A 21,053-nucleotide genomic window follows, 5' to 3' on the forward strand; every position below is an offset into this window, starting at 1 on the left:
TTGTTTGTTATTGAGCAGAGAGGATATAAGGAGACCAAAAATATAGCAATCTGATCTTGTGTTTGGGTGGGGGAAGCTAATTGATTTGACAGTTAATCAAAAACTACTAAGGGAAAATCAATACAGAGTAAAACAATCTAGTCTTCTGTTCTATATCCTATTCCCAGGGGCATTGTTGATTGTATAGCATCATTGTCATCTATTTTAGATGGAAATGTTACCAACTAAAATGCTGCTGTTGATGTTTCAAAACGATTCTAATCTCATTTCAATAATAGTTTCTGTCTCTCTTTGTGACACACATGCCATAACATTCTTGGCTAAATTGACAGCATTAATAACACGCTCCGCTTTTATGTTATTCGGACCGCTGTCTGCATTTCTGAGCGTTCGCACGACTGCCTGATGTGAAGGGCTTGCATCTTCTTCGAAAGCTTCAGATAACTGAGTGCCAGCTGCTCCCACAGACCAGAATGGGACTGGCAGACACTGACCCAGCCCGGTTGAAAATCAGACCGCTTCCGTGAATGTGGATATAAGTACATTGGGCCTCCACATGTAAAAATTCTGGCAATATGTGGATGTGCCTAAGGTCACAGAAAACAAGTCTTTCACAGAGAAAGGGTCAAATCCTAAGTCAATCCTAATACTGTGCTTTTAACTTCTAGAAGGCATTTCCGCTCTCATTTGACTTACCCTAACTTCTCAAGCCTGCTAAATTGATGCCACAGGGACAAAACTCTGTACTAGATTTCTGGCCGTCCTGTGTCGGCTCCGAGCCTGAACTACCCTACGAATGGCATTTCCCAGGGAGGTTGGGAGTCAAAAATGTTATTATGGACAAACCAGAATTGGACAGATGGACACTTGTGTGTGATGCCTCAGTCTAAACCTGAACTAGAGCATCCACAAGGTTTGGGTGATTTGTGTCTCTTTTGAATACAGCTCTGTTTTCAATGGATTGGTCTTAGATTAGTTTTCTGGCAGCCCTAGGAATAACTTTTTTTGAGGCCTCAGTAACTTGTGTGGGCAAGCTCCTTATTTCAAAGCCCATTTGAGAGTGCCCAGCATACATTACTGTGACTACTGGGCTTTTTCATGAAGCTCTGCCGAGGCACCGGTTAAGCAGAGCTCCTGCTAAACTTCAGACGCATGATCAAATCCATCCTCTTCCCACTTTAGCAGATACTTCTCATTTAGCACATACATGAACTCAGCTCTGTTCTTCACATGGCTCAAACAAGCACGTGCTTAAGTTTCAGCGCATTTTTGTATTCCACTGGAGTTGATGAAATTGAAGCCTGTGCTTAAATTAAGCATATGTGTTCAAGTGCTTTCACATAGCACCACCCTAAAACTTGCCCCCGGAGTGCTCATGACACAGCCAAGGACACAGAAAACTGATTTTCCAGGCAGGCCCTTCATTTAAAACAGCTTTCCTTTTTCACTCAGCAGCTGTGGATTTAAATAGGATGAACGTTTATTGTATTTTTCTCCCTCTGATTTTATCTTTTGCTTCTTTCTTCCCTTTCTCTTTTTAAAAGAATCTTCCTTTATTAATTTTTCAGGGAAAAAAAAAACCCAAACCATTGCAGGAAAACAAACAAACAAAACCAAGAGCAATAAGAGAGATATTTAAACTAATTTGGCAGTCATTATCCCCGACAGAGGAGGAAGAAATGCACAAATACAAATCTCTTGCTTTAGGCTGGGATTTTCAAAGGAGCCTAGGGGAGGTAGGTACCCAAATCCCATTAAATCCCCCTTATACTTTTAGCTTCTCTTTCTTGCTTGTTTATTTATTTTGGACCTGGGAAAGACCTGGTGCATGTCACTGTTACGTATTATGCTTCCTGTGGTAGTGCCTAGGACAGACCAGGCACGGGGTCCTAATGCACTGAGGCACTGTGGGTGCACCTACACATGCAAATAATGTGAAGCAATAGACTCCAGCACAGTTTGAACCAGAGTTAAGTACTCCTGGGCACAGTATCTACACATGCCTGGGACAGCAGCAATTTGAACCGGGGTGAAGCAGTTTATGCCAGGGCTGCTGCTCCTGCTCTGGGTGGTGGCGGAAGGCAGCAGAGGGGCCGCTGGGGCATAAGGGGGCTGAACCTGCAGAGCCGCGTGCCTCACTGACCAGGGACAATTTGCGCCCGCGGTGAGCATCTACACGTGTTTAATCACATTTAATTACTCCACCTTAAGACAGAACTATCCCTGACAGTACTGGAGTTAATTAGTTTACTGTAGCCAAATACCACCACACGTATAGACAGTGAAGCTTTACTGCGCATCTAATTAGTCTACTCCTCAGTAAAGTGCATGTGTCAATGCACGCAGTATAACTGAAGGGTTATGAATGGTTTCAGTCCCAATGAGCTTACATATGGACAAGGCAGATAAAAGATGAAGGAAAGAGAGTAACCATGAAACTGGAGGAAGCAGAGTGATGATTTGCAAGCATCAGTTTGACGCCACCATTTTTCTTTGTTTTTAATATTTGGGGTAGGGTTGTATTGAAAGAGGTTTTGCTCAACAGGATACAGAGGAAAATGAGAGGACCTGGAGAAGAGGGATGCAGTGGTGGCAGGGCTGCAGGAAAGAGCATGAAGGGGCACACGGAGGGATTCAATTTGACTTTTGAAAAACCCACCTGCTTTCTAAACGATGTCTTTCAGAGCAATATCACGTGTGAGTCATGTTAGAGCCCAAGAGGATTCATGCGTATTCCTGATGTCAAGTTATTTCTTCTACCAAGCTCACTTCCCAGCTCTTTCGACCTTTCTGAGGATGCCTCAAAAATACACTTTCTCACAGCAGCACAACTGAGGAGGGTATATCAGGGTGGCAGCCGCTGTCTCTGTCTTAGGGGTGTAGGAGGGAGGGAGCGCAAAAAAAAAAGCTACCACCTGAGCAACTAATCATGCCAATGAGATTGGCACCCTGCACTGACCTATACATTACGGCTGCCCTGCTACACTTCTGCTTTCTAACCATTGGTTACCAAATGGTCCTTATCTCTTGGTGTTCGCCACAAGATTTAATTTATTCAACTGCAGATTTTCAGGGCAGAGACTTCTGTGCAGCATCTAGCACAGCAGTTCCCGAGCTTTGCTGGCCTATAGCGAATGCTACTCTCTTGTTCTTCCGACACCTTCAATTTTAACTCCATTTTCCTGTTGCTATGCTGTAACACTTTCCCAGTATTAGAGGGTTGGGGACCATTGGCCTAGCATGATGGGGGCATGGTCCAGGATAAAAATTAAAATGACTACAAGGAATAACCATCATTTATGAATTCCAGAATCAAGTTTTAGAATGGAGCAAGGTTATTTTACATAACTATAGAAAGAATTTTATTTGTATGACTCGACTGTTTTGTTAGTAAGTATGACACGAAAATATATTCTGAAACTTTCTGGTGGGAAGAATATATTTTCCAAAATAGGTCAAGAGTTAGTTCCTACAGCATTTTGCTTAATCTGCCTTTGCCTTTTTTATTTCACTGAGTGAGGAAAAGCCACAATTAGATTTAACTAATCTTTCCTAATGACAATTATTTGGAGTTCACTCTGTCTCTCTTCTCATTTCATTACCCAGGAACTGCATCTTCAGACCAAATCAGGGATAATAATGAAATGCCTTTCTCTCCTCACACCCAAGATCAAAAGTCCAAATTTCAGGATCCCAACAATACTCTGATTCTCCAGTCTTCTTACAGTCCTGTCCCCTGACTGGCAACCATTGTGCCAATTTCTGATCTCATTACAATATCTCTTTTGAAGATAAGATACCAGAATTTAATGCCTGATGTAGCCTGTGAAATATGGTCGTATGCTATACTGCTCTGACCTTTTCATTATTCTGCATCTTGATTGAATAGCTATCCCAACCCTCTTCTACAGGTTGGGGAGACTATAATCATTGGAAGAATGGAATTGCTTGATAATCAGCATACAGAATACCATAAAGGTCAGAATAATCTAGTATATAGAACAGATGGATATATTGATAGGCAAAATGCATAAAAAGTGTAAGCACCATGTGTATATTTCCTGAGCTTCCATTAAACTTTTATTCTTCCTCCCATCTTCCTCCCTGCCCCCTCCCCGCCTAGAAAACCAAGTACTTATTTAGAAAAGAGAATAAAGTGTTACAGAATAGTAGGGTTCTTGTTTTTGTCATGGTTCTTTATATACTTTATGCAAAATGCCTTCCCTTCTTGTTACTTATGCAGCTGGGCTGGTGGGAATAAGACTCCTTTGGGCTCGAAGGCTGGGTTGGAGCAATGTTTTGCAGTTGTGTTGTATCCTCACGTGCTCATGTGCTGGGTGGGGTTGAGAGGCTTTCCTTTTGGTGAACCACCCATCTTTTTATGGCTTGGGAGTGGCTCATGGAGGGACCTCTGCTTGGCCATTCAGTCCACTCCCCATGCAGCAGTGGTCTCATTCCAGCCAGCATTCAGCACTCAGGTTTCTCCCACCCACCCCACTGTTTATATTTGAATGATGCTGCATCTGTACTTGGGTAGCTGAGGGCTTTAGCCAATCACAGGCTGGACAGACATCTTCCCATAAGGAAAAACTGGCCACTAATGTTTATTTCTATTTACTCCACCTCAACCACCAAGAGACTTGGTTATCTGTCACAGGGCACAGCTACACATTCATTAATGCACTTTTCCTAATACGTATTAAATTTAGTACCTCTGGGTGCCTGTACACAAGCACAGAGGCTGCTCTGATGCACTGTAATTACTCAGTTAACTGAGTCTGCTGGAGCTTTATTTCAAGCGCCCTGCCACCATTTTGAAGCACAGGAATGCTGTTACACAAGACAATGTAGTGCTTTAGTTAGAGCAGCTCTTAGAGCCGCTCTAATTAAAGTGCCGCCCCCCCCAAAGTGAACCTCCTGAGCACATGTAGAAGTGCCCTCTAATGTGACAGGTATCCAGGCTGTAGCTGTATTGATCTAGAGGAAAAGGCAATTGGGACTTGTAGTAGAGATGATATCTTTTATTAGACCAACTAGATTTTTGCAAAAGAAAATTGCAAGCTTTCGGGCACAAACACCCGTCATCAGGCATTGGAGAAAAGATTGTAAAAGTTCTCCTGGGTAGAAATGAACGTTCATATTTCAGAGGAGAGTTGGAGGTGTGGTAAAATCTCCTGTTTGGCACAGTTCTTTTTATATGCAGATTGGGCTCAGAGAAAAGTTGGAATAATCGGTTTACCTCACAGTTGTTTGTTGGTAAGCACGACGTATTTATATTTCCATCTGGTTTTGGTGTTTCATATTTCACAGAGTAAGTAGATGGGATGCTCTTCTGGGAAGGCATTTTTTATCTGGTAAGGTGTCCCCTCTAAGGTGAGGTACGAAATAAATGCTAATTTGGCTGCCCTACTGTACAGTAGCAAAAGTCCATGCTTTTTTAGTGACACTTAATGCACAGTTGCCTCTTTTTACTGTGCGGTAGCATACTAGCACAGTTTTTTACACAATGCTTTAATGCGCAGTAAAATAGGCTACTGCGCATTAAAGTGCACATGTAGACGCGCCCACAGTTGTGTCTGCAACTCCACCTTGGAGGCCCGTTTAAGAACTCAATGGCTTAAACACAGGAGCAGGGACCTTGCAGGGAGTCCCCCATGCCTGTGATGGGGTTGTCATGTGAGGAAGGTGTGTTAGAGGTATGAAGCTAAGAGATCGAATATCTGTCCCATGTTCTGGTTTGTGAATTAATTAGAGGCACTTCAGACTGTAAATCCAAGACAGAGGTTAAGTTTTACTAGGGACTTATGGAGTCTGATTCAATCCCATAATGCTGAATGACTTAATTTAACCACGTATATAGGCATCCATTGTCTTATTTCTGCACATACAAATACTAAATAATGCTGGGCAAACCTCTCTCATACTGACGCATTCTTCAGTGCAGCCTACATGCCCCTTTCTCTCCCAAGGATGTAGGCACAAGAAGCCTGTCAGCTTTACTGGCTTCTCAGTTTCAACTCTTAAAATAATACTGCTTGTATGGATAATTTTTTCAACAAAAAGATATTCTGCCACTAAATGTGGCTTATGGCAAAGGAAATCTTTTGTGAAATGCTTTTGCTTATAACCAACATTTATTTTTTTTTAATTTCAAATGAAATATTTTGTGAAAAATCTCGGAATTTTACAGTGCTTTGAAATTTTGTATTTCCAAGTTGTTACAACAGCCTTATTTTCTTCTTGTTTATCACTCTTCTCCTTTTTTCCACCACATAAAAAATGTGACATAGTTTAAATGTTGAATTCCAGTGGAACGATGTTTAAAAAAGTGACCATGAAATATGGCTCAATTTTTCTCGCGTTTGAGTGCTTTCATTTTCTAGTGGGGAAAAAAAAAAAGATAAAAGGTAGTTTCATTTTGCTTTCTATATTGTCAAAAAAAAAAATCAAATTGGAAACTGACATTTTTTCATTTTGAAATTTTTTCATGAAGAGACTGCTCGTACTTTTGACCAAAAAATATCCCTTGATGTAGTCTAGCACCTCTTCTTTAGAGCGGTGCAAAGGGCCTAGCTTCAAGGAAACACTAAGTTACATTATTACCATAGTGAATAGTTAAGACACCTGAGCTCATCAGAGGATTTCAGATAAATGTGCTAACTCAAATTTACATGCCTAATGGCAATGGAGAAGAGTAACTGAAGAATCCGATCCAAATAAAATGGAAACACAAAATCTATGATATCACAAATCATTTGGGTTATCTACATTAATCACTCAGGGAATTACCTCCCTTCCCTTTCTCAGAGGTCCCCTCACAAGATTCAGTGCAACCCAAAGGGTAGGAAATAATTACATCCAATTAAAGAACATGCAACATAGGCTGAGGTCAAGGTCATGCTCTAGGGATCTTTCATTAACCGCTTTAAAGCAGGTTCAGAGTGGGTTAATAAGAACCCTGACCTCAGTAATGCAGTATCAAGGGGGAAAGTGGGCCACACGGAGCGGGAGCGTTTCACTCATCTTTACACGTGGGAGTAGCCCCAGTGGGTTGGATTCAGACCTGGTGACAGTCCAGTGAACGGAAACGGCTGCATTTCAGTGAGCTCTGCCATACAGATCTGCAGAGTCCAAATACCCAGATAAGGCAGCTCAGGCAGGTGTGTGCTGACTCATTATGGGGCTCCCTGGACAATGGGTGCCTCTGTTCCTTTTCTGCTGCTGGAAGTCACCTCCGAGTCCTTTAAATCAGAGTACTAAAAGAGTTTCTTTTTATTACCTTAGAAATAGTGTCTCTGTCTCTCTTAGGCCTGCCAGCATAATTTGGCTTGTTCAGGCCTTCATCATTTCCCCCTATTGATTGCTCCAGTTTGCTTTATGAGTTAGTCTTTCAGGATGTGCTGTGCACAGCTCGTTTGTAAGACTGCTGCAAGGTCAGACTTAGACCTGGTCTGGACAGAAGACAAGGTTTATCCAGAAACTTGTACCTAAAAATCCTTTCCAAATTTGAGGAGACTGCGCAAGGAGGGGGATAGAAATCCCTGGATCCAAATATTCTCCTGTGTTACTCTCCTCTTCCTTCCCCTCCCCAATTTCCTGTGAGTCCCAACTCAAATCTGGAGGGAAAGTGCAGGAACCTCAGATGTAAGTGGGAAGAGGAACTTGTGATTGCCAAGCTGTTTTCATCAGTACAACTCAAAGCACTTCTCAAAAGAGGCAGGTGTGTTTTTCCCCATATTACAAATGGAAAAACAGAGAAGGAAAGTACCTTGCTTAAGGATGCTCAGAAGACCAACAGCAGGGACTGCTTTACATTCAGTGATCGCTGGCTAAAATGTAAAACTCAAGCCCAACTCTCACTCCAAGGCTGGAGCCCCATAGTCCCCACTTGTCCTTCCTCCGGCCACCAGATTGTGAACTCTTTTCTGCACAATAGCACAATTCAACAGGGGAAAAAGAAGGAAGGAGGTGGTTGCCCTTCCTTTCCAGTATAACCTGTAACCTGGGGGTCAGGCAATCTCCAGGGAGGTGGTGGTACCTGTCTGCTGGAGTTGCCCGAGGCCATAAAGGGGATGGCAACTGGCTCTCCCACTTTTTCATGGTGCATTTTTTAACTGCTGTCCTATTAGACAACCAAAGAGGTCCCAAATGAGACACCTCCCTCACCTTTTTTTGTGTGGCTCTGCCTCTTTATTCAGAGCATGCGGGGTCCTCTCAGGTCTCAGCCCTGCGTATCTGGTTTGATCCTTTGTCTACCTCTGTGCCAGCTTGAACCTTGCGATGCTCAGGTACTGGTTTACTAATTATCCCCAACTGCAGGCTCAGGAGAGCAGGTGGAAGGGCCTTTGTTAATTGTGCCCTCGGGCTGCAGAGTTCTCGTCCTAATCAGCTACCCTCTGCAGCTATGTTTTTAAAGCAGGTTGTAGGCATTTCACTAGCCGTGCGCGCTCGAAAAAATGAACTCTCCTTTGATTGGCACCTTAAGATATTTTGTTTTAGGTCTGGACAGTTTGTGACAGAATAACCAAATCCTGGGTATTTTCCACAGTAGCTATCAGTCGGGGCGGGGGGGTTTAACCCGTTGCATGCCCAAGAGGAACCCAGCCAGCCGGCTATCAATCAGCCACGGACAGGATATTTCTCATTTATTGGGATGAAAGGCTCTTACACGTTTTATGAAGCTCCCCTCCTCCCTGCTTCTTACTCTAGGAATTATTGCATGCTCAATAATTGCATCTAAATGGATGTCTCTGACATTGGATATATTTTCAGGATCTAATGTTTCTAGCTGAGTAATCTTGGCTGGAACCATTTTGCAATCTTTTATTTGGCTAATTTGTATTAAGACTGGCTTGAAACTGGATATGTTTGGATAGGGGGCCAGACCCAATGAAGGGCGGAGGTGCCTACAATACCACGTTTGGCACTACAAAGCCTAAGCGATAGGCGTCTGGCCCCCAGCGTGTGGTGCCCAGGGCCCCTGCACAGCATGTGGGGAGAATTTGGTGCCTCCGTTCTGGCTCAATACTAACTTGATGGGGAGCCCTCTCTTGTCGCAGAGTCTGGGCCTCACCAGAGCTCGTTGAAGCCACTGGGTATATTTTTTTGCTTAGATGAAGCCCTCAGGTTGACCTACAGACCCTCTCAGTATTTTGTCCATATGGCAGACTTGCTTCAGCATGTCTTAGGCATTCCCCCCACCTCACACAGGTCTGAGCAGCCTCAGTCAGGTAGCTCACTTTTCTTTAGCATAGATGCTCTTTCACTTTTCCTTTCAACGACGAAGCAAGAGGAGACACAGGAGCATTAAGGCTGCTTTTGACTCTCCTCTGTAGTCAAAACCTCAGGTCAAGCCAGCTACAGCACAACTGAGATCAGCCCCAAGACTTCTTATGTGTTGGCTGGGATTCTCCACCCCAGGAACCAGAAAATTCAAGAGATCTTCAGGCTCCAGCCCTGCCACCTCCCTCCCTCCCCTGACCTGAAACACATCCTCTGCCTGGGCATAGGGAAATCACTGCCCATAGCCCTGTATCCTCTTCAGGCTTGAGGAGCAGTGTTTTAGGTTGCTGGAGTTTCCCTTTTTCCTCTAAGGCTTTTCACAAATAGTCTTTGTATTCATTTGCTATCTTTCTATGTCTGATAGCCTGGCTCAAAGGGGAACACATGGTCCAGTTGATGCAGCGCTGGAGCGGGAGTCAGGGCTCATGAGTTTTATTCCTGGTCTGACACTACCCTGTTATGTGACCTTGGGCACCATCTCTTTCCCCACCTACCTCTGTCGCGTTTGCTTGGATGAGAAGCTGTTTTGGGTGGGGAGAGGGGAGCGTACAAGAAATTTAGCACGTCATGCACAGGCAGAGGAATCGATTCCCCCTTGCAGATCCCCAACTGCTACACTACCATTGCCATTTTGTTTTGAGTTTGTTACAGCTGACCCCCATTCATGAACTCATCCTAGGGTTATCCATTCACGTGATGAACTTGGACTGTGAAGTGAGTAATCCTGTTAGTGAATACACCCTCGACTACAGGGGGGACCAACAATAGCTTCCTGTGCTGAGACAATATGGCTTCATCTCCCCACTCCCCAGAAGCCATCCTAGCTGCTTAAAATACCCCCTCGATAGCTTCGCCCTTGGTCTGAAAGAGGAGGAGGATGATTACTCCATTTCAGCAGTTAAAATGTCTCACCGGTTGGTAGACAAGTGAGCTCTTTCAGTAACGTTCTTCAACAAAATACCTAACTGTGGTGCTCATAGCACTAACGTGCTCCAGTCCATAGAGCCAGCAGATAAAAGACCCACAGACTGTCACAGATTAGATATGAAATGAGCCTATGTTTCTGTACTAAACATGCCGTAGAGTCTGCTCTGCAAGCCGAATCATGGGACCATCTCCAGGGCAATGTACAGTAAGGGGAACGTGTAGTTCCCCAGAGTTGGGAACGGTAGTTGTCTTCAGAGCACTCAGCAATTGTCAGGGTGCAATGATGGCCATTAGAAACAGAGAATAATATCGGTACATATGAGCACATAATTTTAGCAGAGTTACTTTTGATTTGTGAGAGAAAAGTCAGGCCCAGCGACTCCAAAACCTCAGTGAGGTCTGCTTCATATTTTCTTTCGTACCATAGCTAAGTGATAAAAAATTACACACACACACACACACACCCCCCCAGCAAAACACTTGCAACTGATAATGTGCTTTAAAATTGCATCTAAGCCCTTGTAAATCCCTATCTTTTGTTTGTCTTCCAAGCAGAGAGAGTCAAGTAATTTCTCTGGCTTATATACACTTATCTGTTGTTTTGGGTTTTTTTTCCCTTTTGCAATGGTCTGCAATGATCTGAGCTTTTTTCATGCCATCAATTATTATCATTCATTTTTAGGCTAGGGGATTGCTCTAAAAGCCACTGAAGTCAATAGAAATATTTCCAGTGACTTCAACAGGCAAGTACTCACTGGGTGTATTTGTGCTGCTGAGACCAGATGAATTATGTTCAAGGAAAACTGACTGCCCCAGAGATAAAGGTTTCAGTTTCAGAGCTCAGCTAGCGTTGCTTAAAATAACCCCAGCTCGGACTATCCACTGATCTGTCAGTCACTAACTTGCTCTCCACTCCAGTTGCTTTTGAAACCTTTTAGGTACTTTGCACACTCCAATTCATATATGCTCAAGGTAAGTCCACTTTACATTTCGTATACCCCAGTATTGCAGACAAGTAGGTACATATTTTAAATAGAGACCCCTCTATGGAAACGGGACCACGGGGAACCACCGATCTGAATATGCCCTGACTTTAAGAAAGCTTAGATCCATATTGCAACTTCACAACTGGCTTTTTTGGGGGGGATGCTAAATCTAAACCATGAATTTCAACGTGGCCAAATTCTGAAGAAGTCCAGATTAGTTTCCACACTTAGTGTTTGGGTGCATCTTCTTTCATAATGTGGGATCTACTTAGTCCTACTTACACAGAGCGGTATCTATCTCGCAACTAGCCCTGTTCATTTGAAGTTAACAACTGGAGTCACAACTCAGTTTTTTTCCCAAATACCTTGTGATTTCATATCCCTCAGTTTTTCGAGATTCAACCCAATAGGTTTTAATTTACAGCCAAAACTGTGAATCCATATAGACATTAAAGATCCCCAATCTTTTTTGTAATTGCTGAAAAGTTAATTGTGACTCTTGGCTGGTTCCCAACTCTATTCTGAGGTTTTCCAGATTTCAGTGGGAGTATTTTGCAGGTAAAAGTGCTTATTTCTTTTAAGGGGGCCTGGTCTGAAATCCACTGAAGTCGACAGGCATCGTTCCATTGACCTCCATGGATATGGGGCTCATGAAAAACGGGAATCATTGCAAACCCCCCCCTCAAAACCCCTGTCATTTGTGTGTGTGAAAATCAGATAGGTTAAAAGGGTACTCTCCACTCTAAATGACAAACCTGACACAAAGCATAGGAAGTTTGGCCCAATATTATCATCTGCCTATTTTATACCACCCTTGCACTTTTAAGTTCCAGGTAGGACACATTTCAACAGGCTACAAGAAAGACCGATCCAGAACTGGGAGTAATTGGATTCACAATATTTCACACCCCATTTAGGAGAAATAAAGAAGTCTGGCGTGTCCAGCAAGGCTTTGACTAGAACCTGGAAGATTTGCTACGATTCTGTCATCACTCCTTCTTTACAAACCCCACGTTGGTGGAGCCTAGGAATCCTATTGAACTCATGGCTAATCTTGGATACATCAGTAGGAACAATAGTGGGGAATGCCTTTGATCACCTTTGTCTTGTCAGAAAAGTATTACAACCCGTCAACATCTTTTCCCCACCAAAAAAAAAAATTTTTTTCCTTTCAAAAATTGCTTGTTAACCAAAACAAAAAATCCCCCCGCCTCTCTGCTGATCATTAGAAAATCTCAGTCATTAAAGATATGCAGGACTGAAGAAATGGACTTCAGAGCCAGACTTCAGGTGCCGAGAGGGATCTTTGTCGTACACTTCCAGAGCTTCATGCTCACATTCATAAGGGATCCCACTTTACAACCAGCACATTTCAAGACGCCAAATCTTTGAGGCTCTCGGTTTGTTCGGGACAGCTACATCCATGGCCATCTCTTGGTTCATGGCTTGTTAAAGTAGCTGGGCTCCTCTAAGGTGGCACATCTGACAGTACCCAGGGATAAACTCTCAAGAGCCAGAGATTAAAGAAAAACACAAAAAAACCCAAGATGACCAAAACAATCAGTTTATTCTTAATTATTTCCAAATGGCCACAAATCTTTGTTCCCATGGCAAAGATTCTTTTTTTCGTTATTATATTGTCAGTTAAATCTTAACAGTTTCTGGCTGTATTAACTACAAACGTGCTACGTTTCTGAGCCAACGAAGGGCCGTCTTTTGTTGACATGAATAGGAGTTTTATCTAAGTAATAATCAAATAAGGACCTGGCCCAAAGTTAGCCAGGAAAACCTTTAGCTATGGATGATAAACAATCAGAAGACCTGGCCTCAAAGTTTTTTCTGTTTTGCCGGATAGGTAGCAAGTGTCTCTTCCTTTATGAGAGACAATTTGGAAATCATCTCTCGGAACTGGGTAGAGCGAGAAACTAGAAAAAGGTTTGATGTTAGAAATGCTCGTGTCTCCTTTGCAAACAATAAAAGCCTCAATTAAAGGCTGATCTCAGATATTTAAAAATTCCATACAGCAGTTGAGAAAGAGAAAGAGGGGTTTTTTTTTCTCTCTCTCTCTCGCAAAAATCAAGTCTCAGGTATTTGAGAGTCAGGAAAATTGTGCCTCACATTAAAACTGTGAGAGCTGAGAAGTCTGAAACTGTGATTCTTATCTCCGAAAGAGTTTTGCAGTCATCAATACCTAGGGTAAGCTGAAGTCCTAGAAGTGGGTGACCTTAATAGATATAACTCTGTATGGGTTCATTGTACCATGAAATTAAATTTTTAATCTGAATTGATGAACAAAAATGCTGGTTTGATCCATTCCCCTCCCCCATGCACAATATTTTAAATAGCTTAGTAACTATTTCAGTTCCAGAAGAACATCGGTGCACGCAAAACAGTGATAAAATGGTTCACACCATTGACCAGAATGATCATGAAGCAAATTGTTATGGGAAAAAAACCCCATTAATGTTTACAGTCCTGGTAAATAAATATATTTCTGTAATGTATAAGTTACAAATACAGGGCCTGCTCCAGAACTGACTGAAATAAATATGAGTCTTTCCACTGATTTCAATGGACTTCCAGCTTCACTAGTCAGAATTTGCCAATACATCATATACATTTTCTGTCCAGCACAATACTTGCAGGCAAAAATACTCAGTACTCCTGGGTATCACGTAATCATGTAAGCAAAGCAAGTATGCAATTGTGTGCATAACTTTTCACTCGCAATAGCATAGACAAGATTAAAAACCAATAGTAATAAAATCCTGCCCAAAGTGTTTTAAACAAAACAATTATTCTGGGGTTGTGCCAGGCATAAAACAAAGTCTAGGGGGACTCCCACTCCCCTGCTGTCTCCTTTTTCTCCTGTCTGCCTTGATCTCTATTTTGAGCTTTCCAGTGGTATCCATTCCTGAAGTATTTAAGTGCTGAGCCCGTTTAGAACAATTTAACCAAATAGTCTTATTTCTTTTCCCTGCCATAGGGAGGAAGAAATATTTATTTATTCAATGCATCTTGCACAGGTGATTTCTTTTGTTGTCTTTCACTTGGCATTTAAACTAGCTAGTTCAAAACTGGGAGAACAGAAGCTTTCCTCTAAATTTCAGGGAAGTCTAGAAGTGGGCCTCACACCAGATAGACTTCAAGTCCCAGCACTAATGAGAAAGTAGGAACTGCTTCACTTATTGCTCCCACTGAGTGGTCTACGATCCCAACCAACTCGTCAGCAAGGGCGGGGCAACAATTAGCTCCATTTCACCAATGCGAGTGTTAACCAGCTCTTCCTGTGCCATCCATTCTTAGGTTTTTCCAGCCGCTCTGTACGAGACTTGGAAAGAAGGGAGAAATCCTTGTCCTTCATAATCACCCCATTCCAATCAAATTAGGACATAAATGGATCTTCACTGGTCAATCTGTTAACATTGATAATAGATGGCCCTCCAGCTGAACCAACCTCTACTTTCTTGACCATTCTCTAGGCTATGGTAGCAGCATATTTTTGCGCTCAATCCTATGAAGTTCCAGTTTGCTCTATTGAGCAGAAAAAGCGCAGACAGTCCCTTGAGTCCCAACCTCAACTCACTGTAACAGTGCTGTAATTAGGTCAGACTGAGTTTCATCAGGAGATCTCAAAGCACATTTCAAAGGAGACCCATATATACATTTTCCAGGATAGTGGAAGAACCAGGAATAGAACTCATATGTCCTAAATCCTAGTCCATAGCAGTGTATATCTGTATGTCAGACACCCCTTGACACAATGTCTTTAGGCGGTGAATGAGGTGCTACAGCTCATTTCATCCTTAATCTCACTCGGTAACACTTTATTCCACATCCAGGTCCATTCGTTTCAGTGGGACACCTTTAGAGGTAAGGTACCACTCTGCTAGATTTTGGCAAAATGTACCAGCCGGATTGCAAAGCCGAAGTACATCCTCTATAAAAGCATGATTGCTTCCTGATTTGGCCAACTGCTGCTTTATTTCAGGACCTTTAAAATAAGCAGATAAAAACAGACTGACATTTCAATGCCACCAGAAATTGAGTTAAAACTCTGCCATCTTGTTTGTGTAAGCATCTCTGTTTTTAAAAAAAACTAACCCAGAAAACAAAAAAAAAAAACCCACTAACATTTCCAAAACAGTAAACAAAAAATGAAAGCAATTAGGATTTTTTTTAACTATTGTTTTTCAGCTGGCTATTAAACAAATGCACAAAATGTAAACAACTGGAACAAAATCCTTCCTTGGCTAACACCAGGACCTGAACTCAGTTGTATTAGTGAACTGGAGCTGTCAGACTGCTTATGGGACTCATTTGCTGCTGTTCGGAGGGCAAATAGAGACATCATTATGAAGCAAAAGCCAATGCCGTGTCCTTTATTATAAGACAGGAAGGCAAGGCCTTATGTATCCCATGCCCTGTCAGATGGAAAATATCTTGTGCTGTGGCCCAATTATATGGTAGTCTTAGATAATAGCAGACATTTATTTTGTCATTTAAATTTAATCTATTTTTGAGGTGCTTATTGTTTCATTTCCCATGTGCTGCAAACTTGTATGGACACTGCAATGTTGGCACTGGGAAAGCTGGAGGTTTTGATAGGTTGGCAGAAGACAATAGTGACTTTTTTTTCCTGTTCAAGCATGAGAGGTGATGTGGGATGGGAGGACTGTATACAAGCTTGCTTATTTTGGTGACATAATCAGCAGTCAACCAGTTAACAAAGTGGTTTATAACCTTTTATCTTTATGCAGCTGCTTCTATCGGGGTCCTCAAGGCATGTCAAAGCCTTTAGCACCAAATGTACAAACCTCTTCCTCCTCATATAAATGAGTATCTTCATTTACAGGTAGCAATAGTAAGTCTACTATCTTCTATGTAGACCAGTCTCTCAAGGACAGTACATAGAAATTACAGAACCATAGATAATGAGGGTGGGAAGGGACCCCAGGAGGTCACGTCTAGTCCAGCCCTCTGCTCAAAGTAGGGCCGTTCCTAACTAGATCATCCCAACCAAGGCTTTGTCTAGCCAGGTCTTAAAAACCTCCAGGGATGGAGAGTCCACAACCTCTTTGGGTAACCTGTTCCAGCATTTTACTACCCCCCAAGTGACATGATACACTTTAGCTATGTTTTTGGGTACTGTGTCTTCACTGCTGCTGTTGTATGGTTGCTGTCATGCCACAATTGCACTTTAACTTTGCAATGTATGCATGTTATGAGATAATCCTGGCGATGTATAGAACAGAGCACATCTCAAAGCCATTGTTCTGGGCTTTCGAGAGATTCAGGATAATGACACACCTTGACTTACACCGCTCACATTTTTGGGATTATCTTCCCAGTCCCGCAGGCTAGAAATGAAAGCTTGGATTTTGGGGTTCAACTTCTTCATCAAAGTGCATGTCACCACATAGATGGGGCTATGTAATCAGTATACTATGCCCATGCTTCAGATCATACTACTTCAACTATTCCTCAGGAGTTTCCGTGAACTCGTGTGGAGAGAAAATATGAACTGGTCACTGCCAGAGACAGAAGTCTCTGGGCCAGTCAATCCAGAGCATCTAATGAGCAATCAAGTCACATGAAATATAATTTAAAAAGTGAGAATGGATATCTATATAGATATTTATATAGATAGAGAGATATAGATATATGTATGTAAATATATATGGCTTTCTATAAAAAGCAGGGCTTTAAAGCTTCTACAAATAAATGTAGTGATCCAGTCCTTAATTATTTTTCTATGTAGGGCATTTTTATCCCTTTAATGAACCTGAGACATTGCTGCCATTAAATGTGCTGTGGGAAAAGGGTGGGGGGTGCTGCATCTATTCTGCTGTCCAATGGCCTGATTCACTTCTCACTGACATCGGGGATTGGCAGTTACACTACTGAAGTCAATGGAGTGACATGAGTGTATGTGAGAGGCAAGCCAGGCGTATGCACTCTCCTCTCTCTCACAGACATATGCACCCCCACTCCCCTCTGATGTTTAATTTTACCCCTCTAACTGTCCTTGGCGAGCGACAAATACAATATGGAATAGAATACTTTTCCCAATATAGTTTTAATGGAGCATCAGGGGGCTCGTTTGGCTTGCCCTCTTACTGCAAGGGAAGCCTGCGTTCCAGAAGGTATCAGACCCACATCTGTCCAGCTGCAGCTAAATGACACTGGGCTTGGTCATTCTTACCCTGGTGTAAATCTATTGTCTTACTCTGGAGCTCCTTCTGAATTTCTGCAGTGTAGCTGGGAGGAGAGTCAGACCTTTCCCTGTGCCAAATGCCATTCCCCTTTGCAGTGCTGCTTGACTAAATGATTTCAAGTGGATCGATGATCTAATAATAAAGCTCCTTTCTGTTTCACATGAAGCAGTCGTGCATAGTAAGCCTCTCCCTCCTGAGAGATGGATCCCAGGGGAAGAGGAAAGGGGATTTTATGAGAACATTAGGGAGAGGAAGAGGGAAGGGGTTTTTTCCTCGTCTTGGTTTGTTCCATAGGCAGTGCTGCCCAGTAGTTAGATTCAGGGGACTGGGGACAATTTCTCGCATGTACAACTTTCTGATGAGACTCACAGGAGGGTTTAGAAAGTTACTTCATGTCTCGGTGTCCCCATTTGCAAAATGGAAGTATGTGCCTCTTGTAAAATAGGGATCTGCAGGTGAGATCACTGCATCACTTGACCCTTTCCACAGAACCCCTGAAAGAATGCAAAAGCTCTGCAACAGAAGAAATGGACACATTAGTTTTGCTGTTTTCTTTGCTTTTGTATTTTGTACATAATTAATGACATTGCTTAAATCCCCCAGTTTCTCCTGGATGTGGTTCCTCGCTTCCCCTCTTTAAAATGTTGTGCTAATTTACTGTGCACTGTTAAATAGCTGCTACAATTCACTCCAGAGACTCTGGCATTCCTCCAATGGGTGAAAGGACCTGCTGTACTGGGCCTAGTTTGGATATGAGTTTGCAAAATTGAACATGGTGAAGAGAGAGAGGGGCACAGACATGTCTGAATTACTGTTACTGCTTTCTTGATTGATGAGCCAGATATTCAGCTAGTGTAAATTGGCATAGGACCACCATAGTTTAGGCCAGAAGAGGAATCAAGTGTGCTGGATCCGGTGCCACCATCTCCATGCTCCTTACTCTGGGGGGCTCAGGGGTAATTGTATGAGAGGCACAGAGTGAATTTAGCAGGGGTAGGTTTCCTGCTTAGATGCAGATGGGATTGATAGCACCAGCTGATGTAAGCATCCCTATATGAGTAAGGGATTATAGCATTACCCCCTAGCTCCTATTGCAGGGTATGGGGCTTATGCATAATCTTAACTTTAGGACTGTACTAAAGTGCTTTCCTAAATTGGGCCTTCGAGCTTGACCCATAGCAGAGTTAAAGACAGTTCAAAGTCTCTGAAAGGCCTTGTGTCCTAATTAAAGCCAAATTCCCAGCGATTTCATGGGATTTAAGGTTTGTCTTTTACTTAAGTTTCCAGCTCTGGAAGAGACAGGATTAAATTGACAATAGCTCCAGTAAAGGTTCTCAAAGCAGACCAGCCCCTGGGCCCTCTATAGACAACGAAACCGGGTTGTGCTTCCTCGTGTAATATTTTTCAGGCGACAGTAAGTTTGAACTGTCTGGTTTTCTCAGTTGAGATCTATACTAGTAAATGTAGGGCGCAGACAGAAGAGCAGCTGCCCATTGCAACTCATAGCACCTTGTAGGAAGTGCTATGAGTTGCAATGATCCCCTGGATCAAACTGAAGTTTGCTGTTTGGTCTGAGGGTTGGGGATTCCAGCTGCTTGCTGCGAGCCTCCGTAGCAATGCTGCCCCCCCTCCCAGTCACTGTTTTTGGTATGGGAGGGGGGAAAGGGGGCAGAGGGAGATCATTCTTGGGGTTCCCCAGCCAGCGCTGGATGGTGCGGTAGGTGGATTGCAGCCCCTCCACCTCGGGGTGAGGGGTGCTCCAATCCTCCTGCCCACCCTCCACACTAGCCGAAAAAAAAACCAGACCAAACTCCTTCTGCTCCCTTTTCCTCTTCCTGTTCTGAAAACAGTGACATGCTGGGAGCTCTGCAGACACAAGTTACAGAAAGAGCTTTATTTTGGAGCACCTTCACCTGAACCCTCATGCAATGAGGGTTCCGATTTTCGTGGGATCGGGCCCTTTTAAAACTGTCTGCAGACATGTACTTCTGTTTGGTTACAGCTATAGAGCACTTTCTGGCGAAAACAGTCACTGCTCTGCATCTTTAGAGCTATCGCATCTCATTAAATATGTATTGGTGGTTCTCCCCCAACCCACATCTTTTTCCTATTTAAAATCATTTAGTATGTATACTGAATGCAAATGAGCAATGAGTACTGATGAGGGGATTTGGAGACAATTGATGTTAAAGCACTAATTCCTGGTACATACATTATCTTTCATTCCTAAAGGAAGGACCAGGCAGCCTATAGCATGGAAATGGTTAGTGTACAGAGATATGGCTTAGCTTCAAAAGACTTTGTCTTCCCCTTGAAACATCATGCTAGAGTTAATGGGAAGTAAAGGCATACACTAAAGAGGATAGAAGTGAGTCATAAAAATGGAAATTATATTCATTATAAAATTTTTATGATTAAACTTAGTGTACATGAAAGGGGCAGGATTGATAGCACTTGGAAAGTTAAGTCCTTTCTTTTGCCTATATTGGATATATTGGATGGAGCAGAAGCGGCAGGACAATGCAAGAAAAAGCTCACATTGGTGTTCCGGTAGCAATGACTGGTTGGGAGTACCATGTTTCAGTTTCTGTGGCTTACTTAGTGCATGGGCTTTTGGTGAGCCTGCCAGGTAAATCCAATGATGCTGGTGTATTTGTGCATGATGTTGCTCTGGAACTCAAAGGTCTATGAGCTGTTGTACCTTTAAGTGAACCTCCTCACCTGCCCATGCAGACTGTGTGTGAATTAGTTCAATGGTGGCTAGCCAGAAGCGAGTCACCAGCAGTGAGGTCTCTCCTGGAGATGTTACCTTTGCTCTTTCTTTTCATCAAAAAGAAAAGTAACAAAGATGCAAATCCTGTGTTTGTGCTCTGGTTTTGAAAGAGCACAACTTTTGCTTAAAGCTCTTTTCCATTGGGAGCTAGACTGAGACCCGCCAACTCAACCTCACCTCACTGGGAACATCCATCGTGATAATGACTTTAGGCAAGTGCAAGTGTGGGCTGAATTCCAGCCACCTACCAAGAGGCTTAAGTCTCCTTCTCTAATTACCAATCCCTTTATCCTTCCAGTCACCACAAGAAACTTTTTCATCCTTAGGTGGAGCTTAGCTGAGCATGAACTTAGAGCAATAGGTTAGATATTAATAAACACTTTTCCCTCTAAAATATTATGGTCCCCAACTACAATGTGTCTGGAAGGGAGACAAGTCCAATCTAAACAACATAAGTGCTGAGATTTTGAGTTTTCATGAACTCCTAAGAATTGGTTAAAGGAAGGGTCTTTGTGATACTTAAACGCAGGTAGTGAGTTTGGGTTCCCAACTCAAGATCACTCAGACAAACTTTCTGAATTGACTGGGCATCAGATCAGGCCCCTGGCAACTTTAAGGGCCCCTATTTTTCAGGCAGTACCGAGCACCATCCCTCCGAAAAACCAGCCTCCTTCCGGCCATCTCTAGTTGAGCACAGTGAACTCACCTGCAGTGTCCAGCAACAACAAGAACCCCTTAAGTACTTGGCTCTGTTAAAATCAAAGGGCATCTTGCGGTTATTTTCCATTCTAGTTCTAGTGAGGACTTCAGAACTTAGGCTTTAAATTTGCCCCACAGACTTGCACGAGCAGTGTCAAACCAAATCAA

This window comes from Crocodylus porosus, unplaced genomic scaffold (assembly GCF_001723895.1).
Source record: "Crocodylus porosus isolate Cpor-Errol unplaced genomic scaffold, CroPor_comp1, whole genome shotgun sequence".
NCBI lineage: Eukaryota > Metazoa > Chordata > Crocodylia > Crocodylidae > Crocodylus > Crocodylus porosus.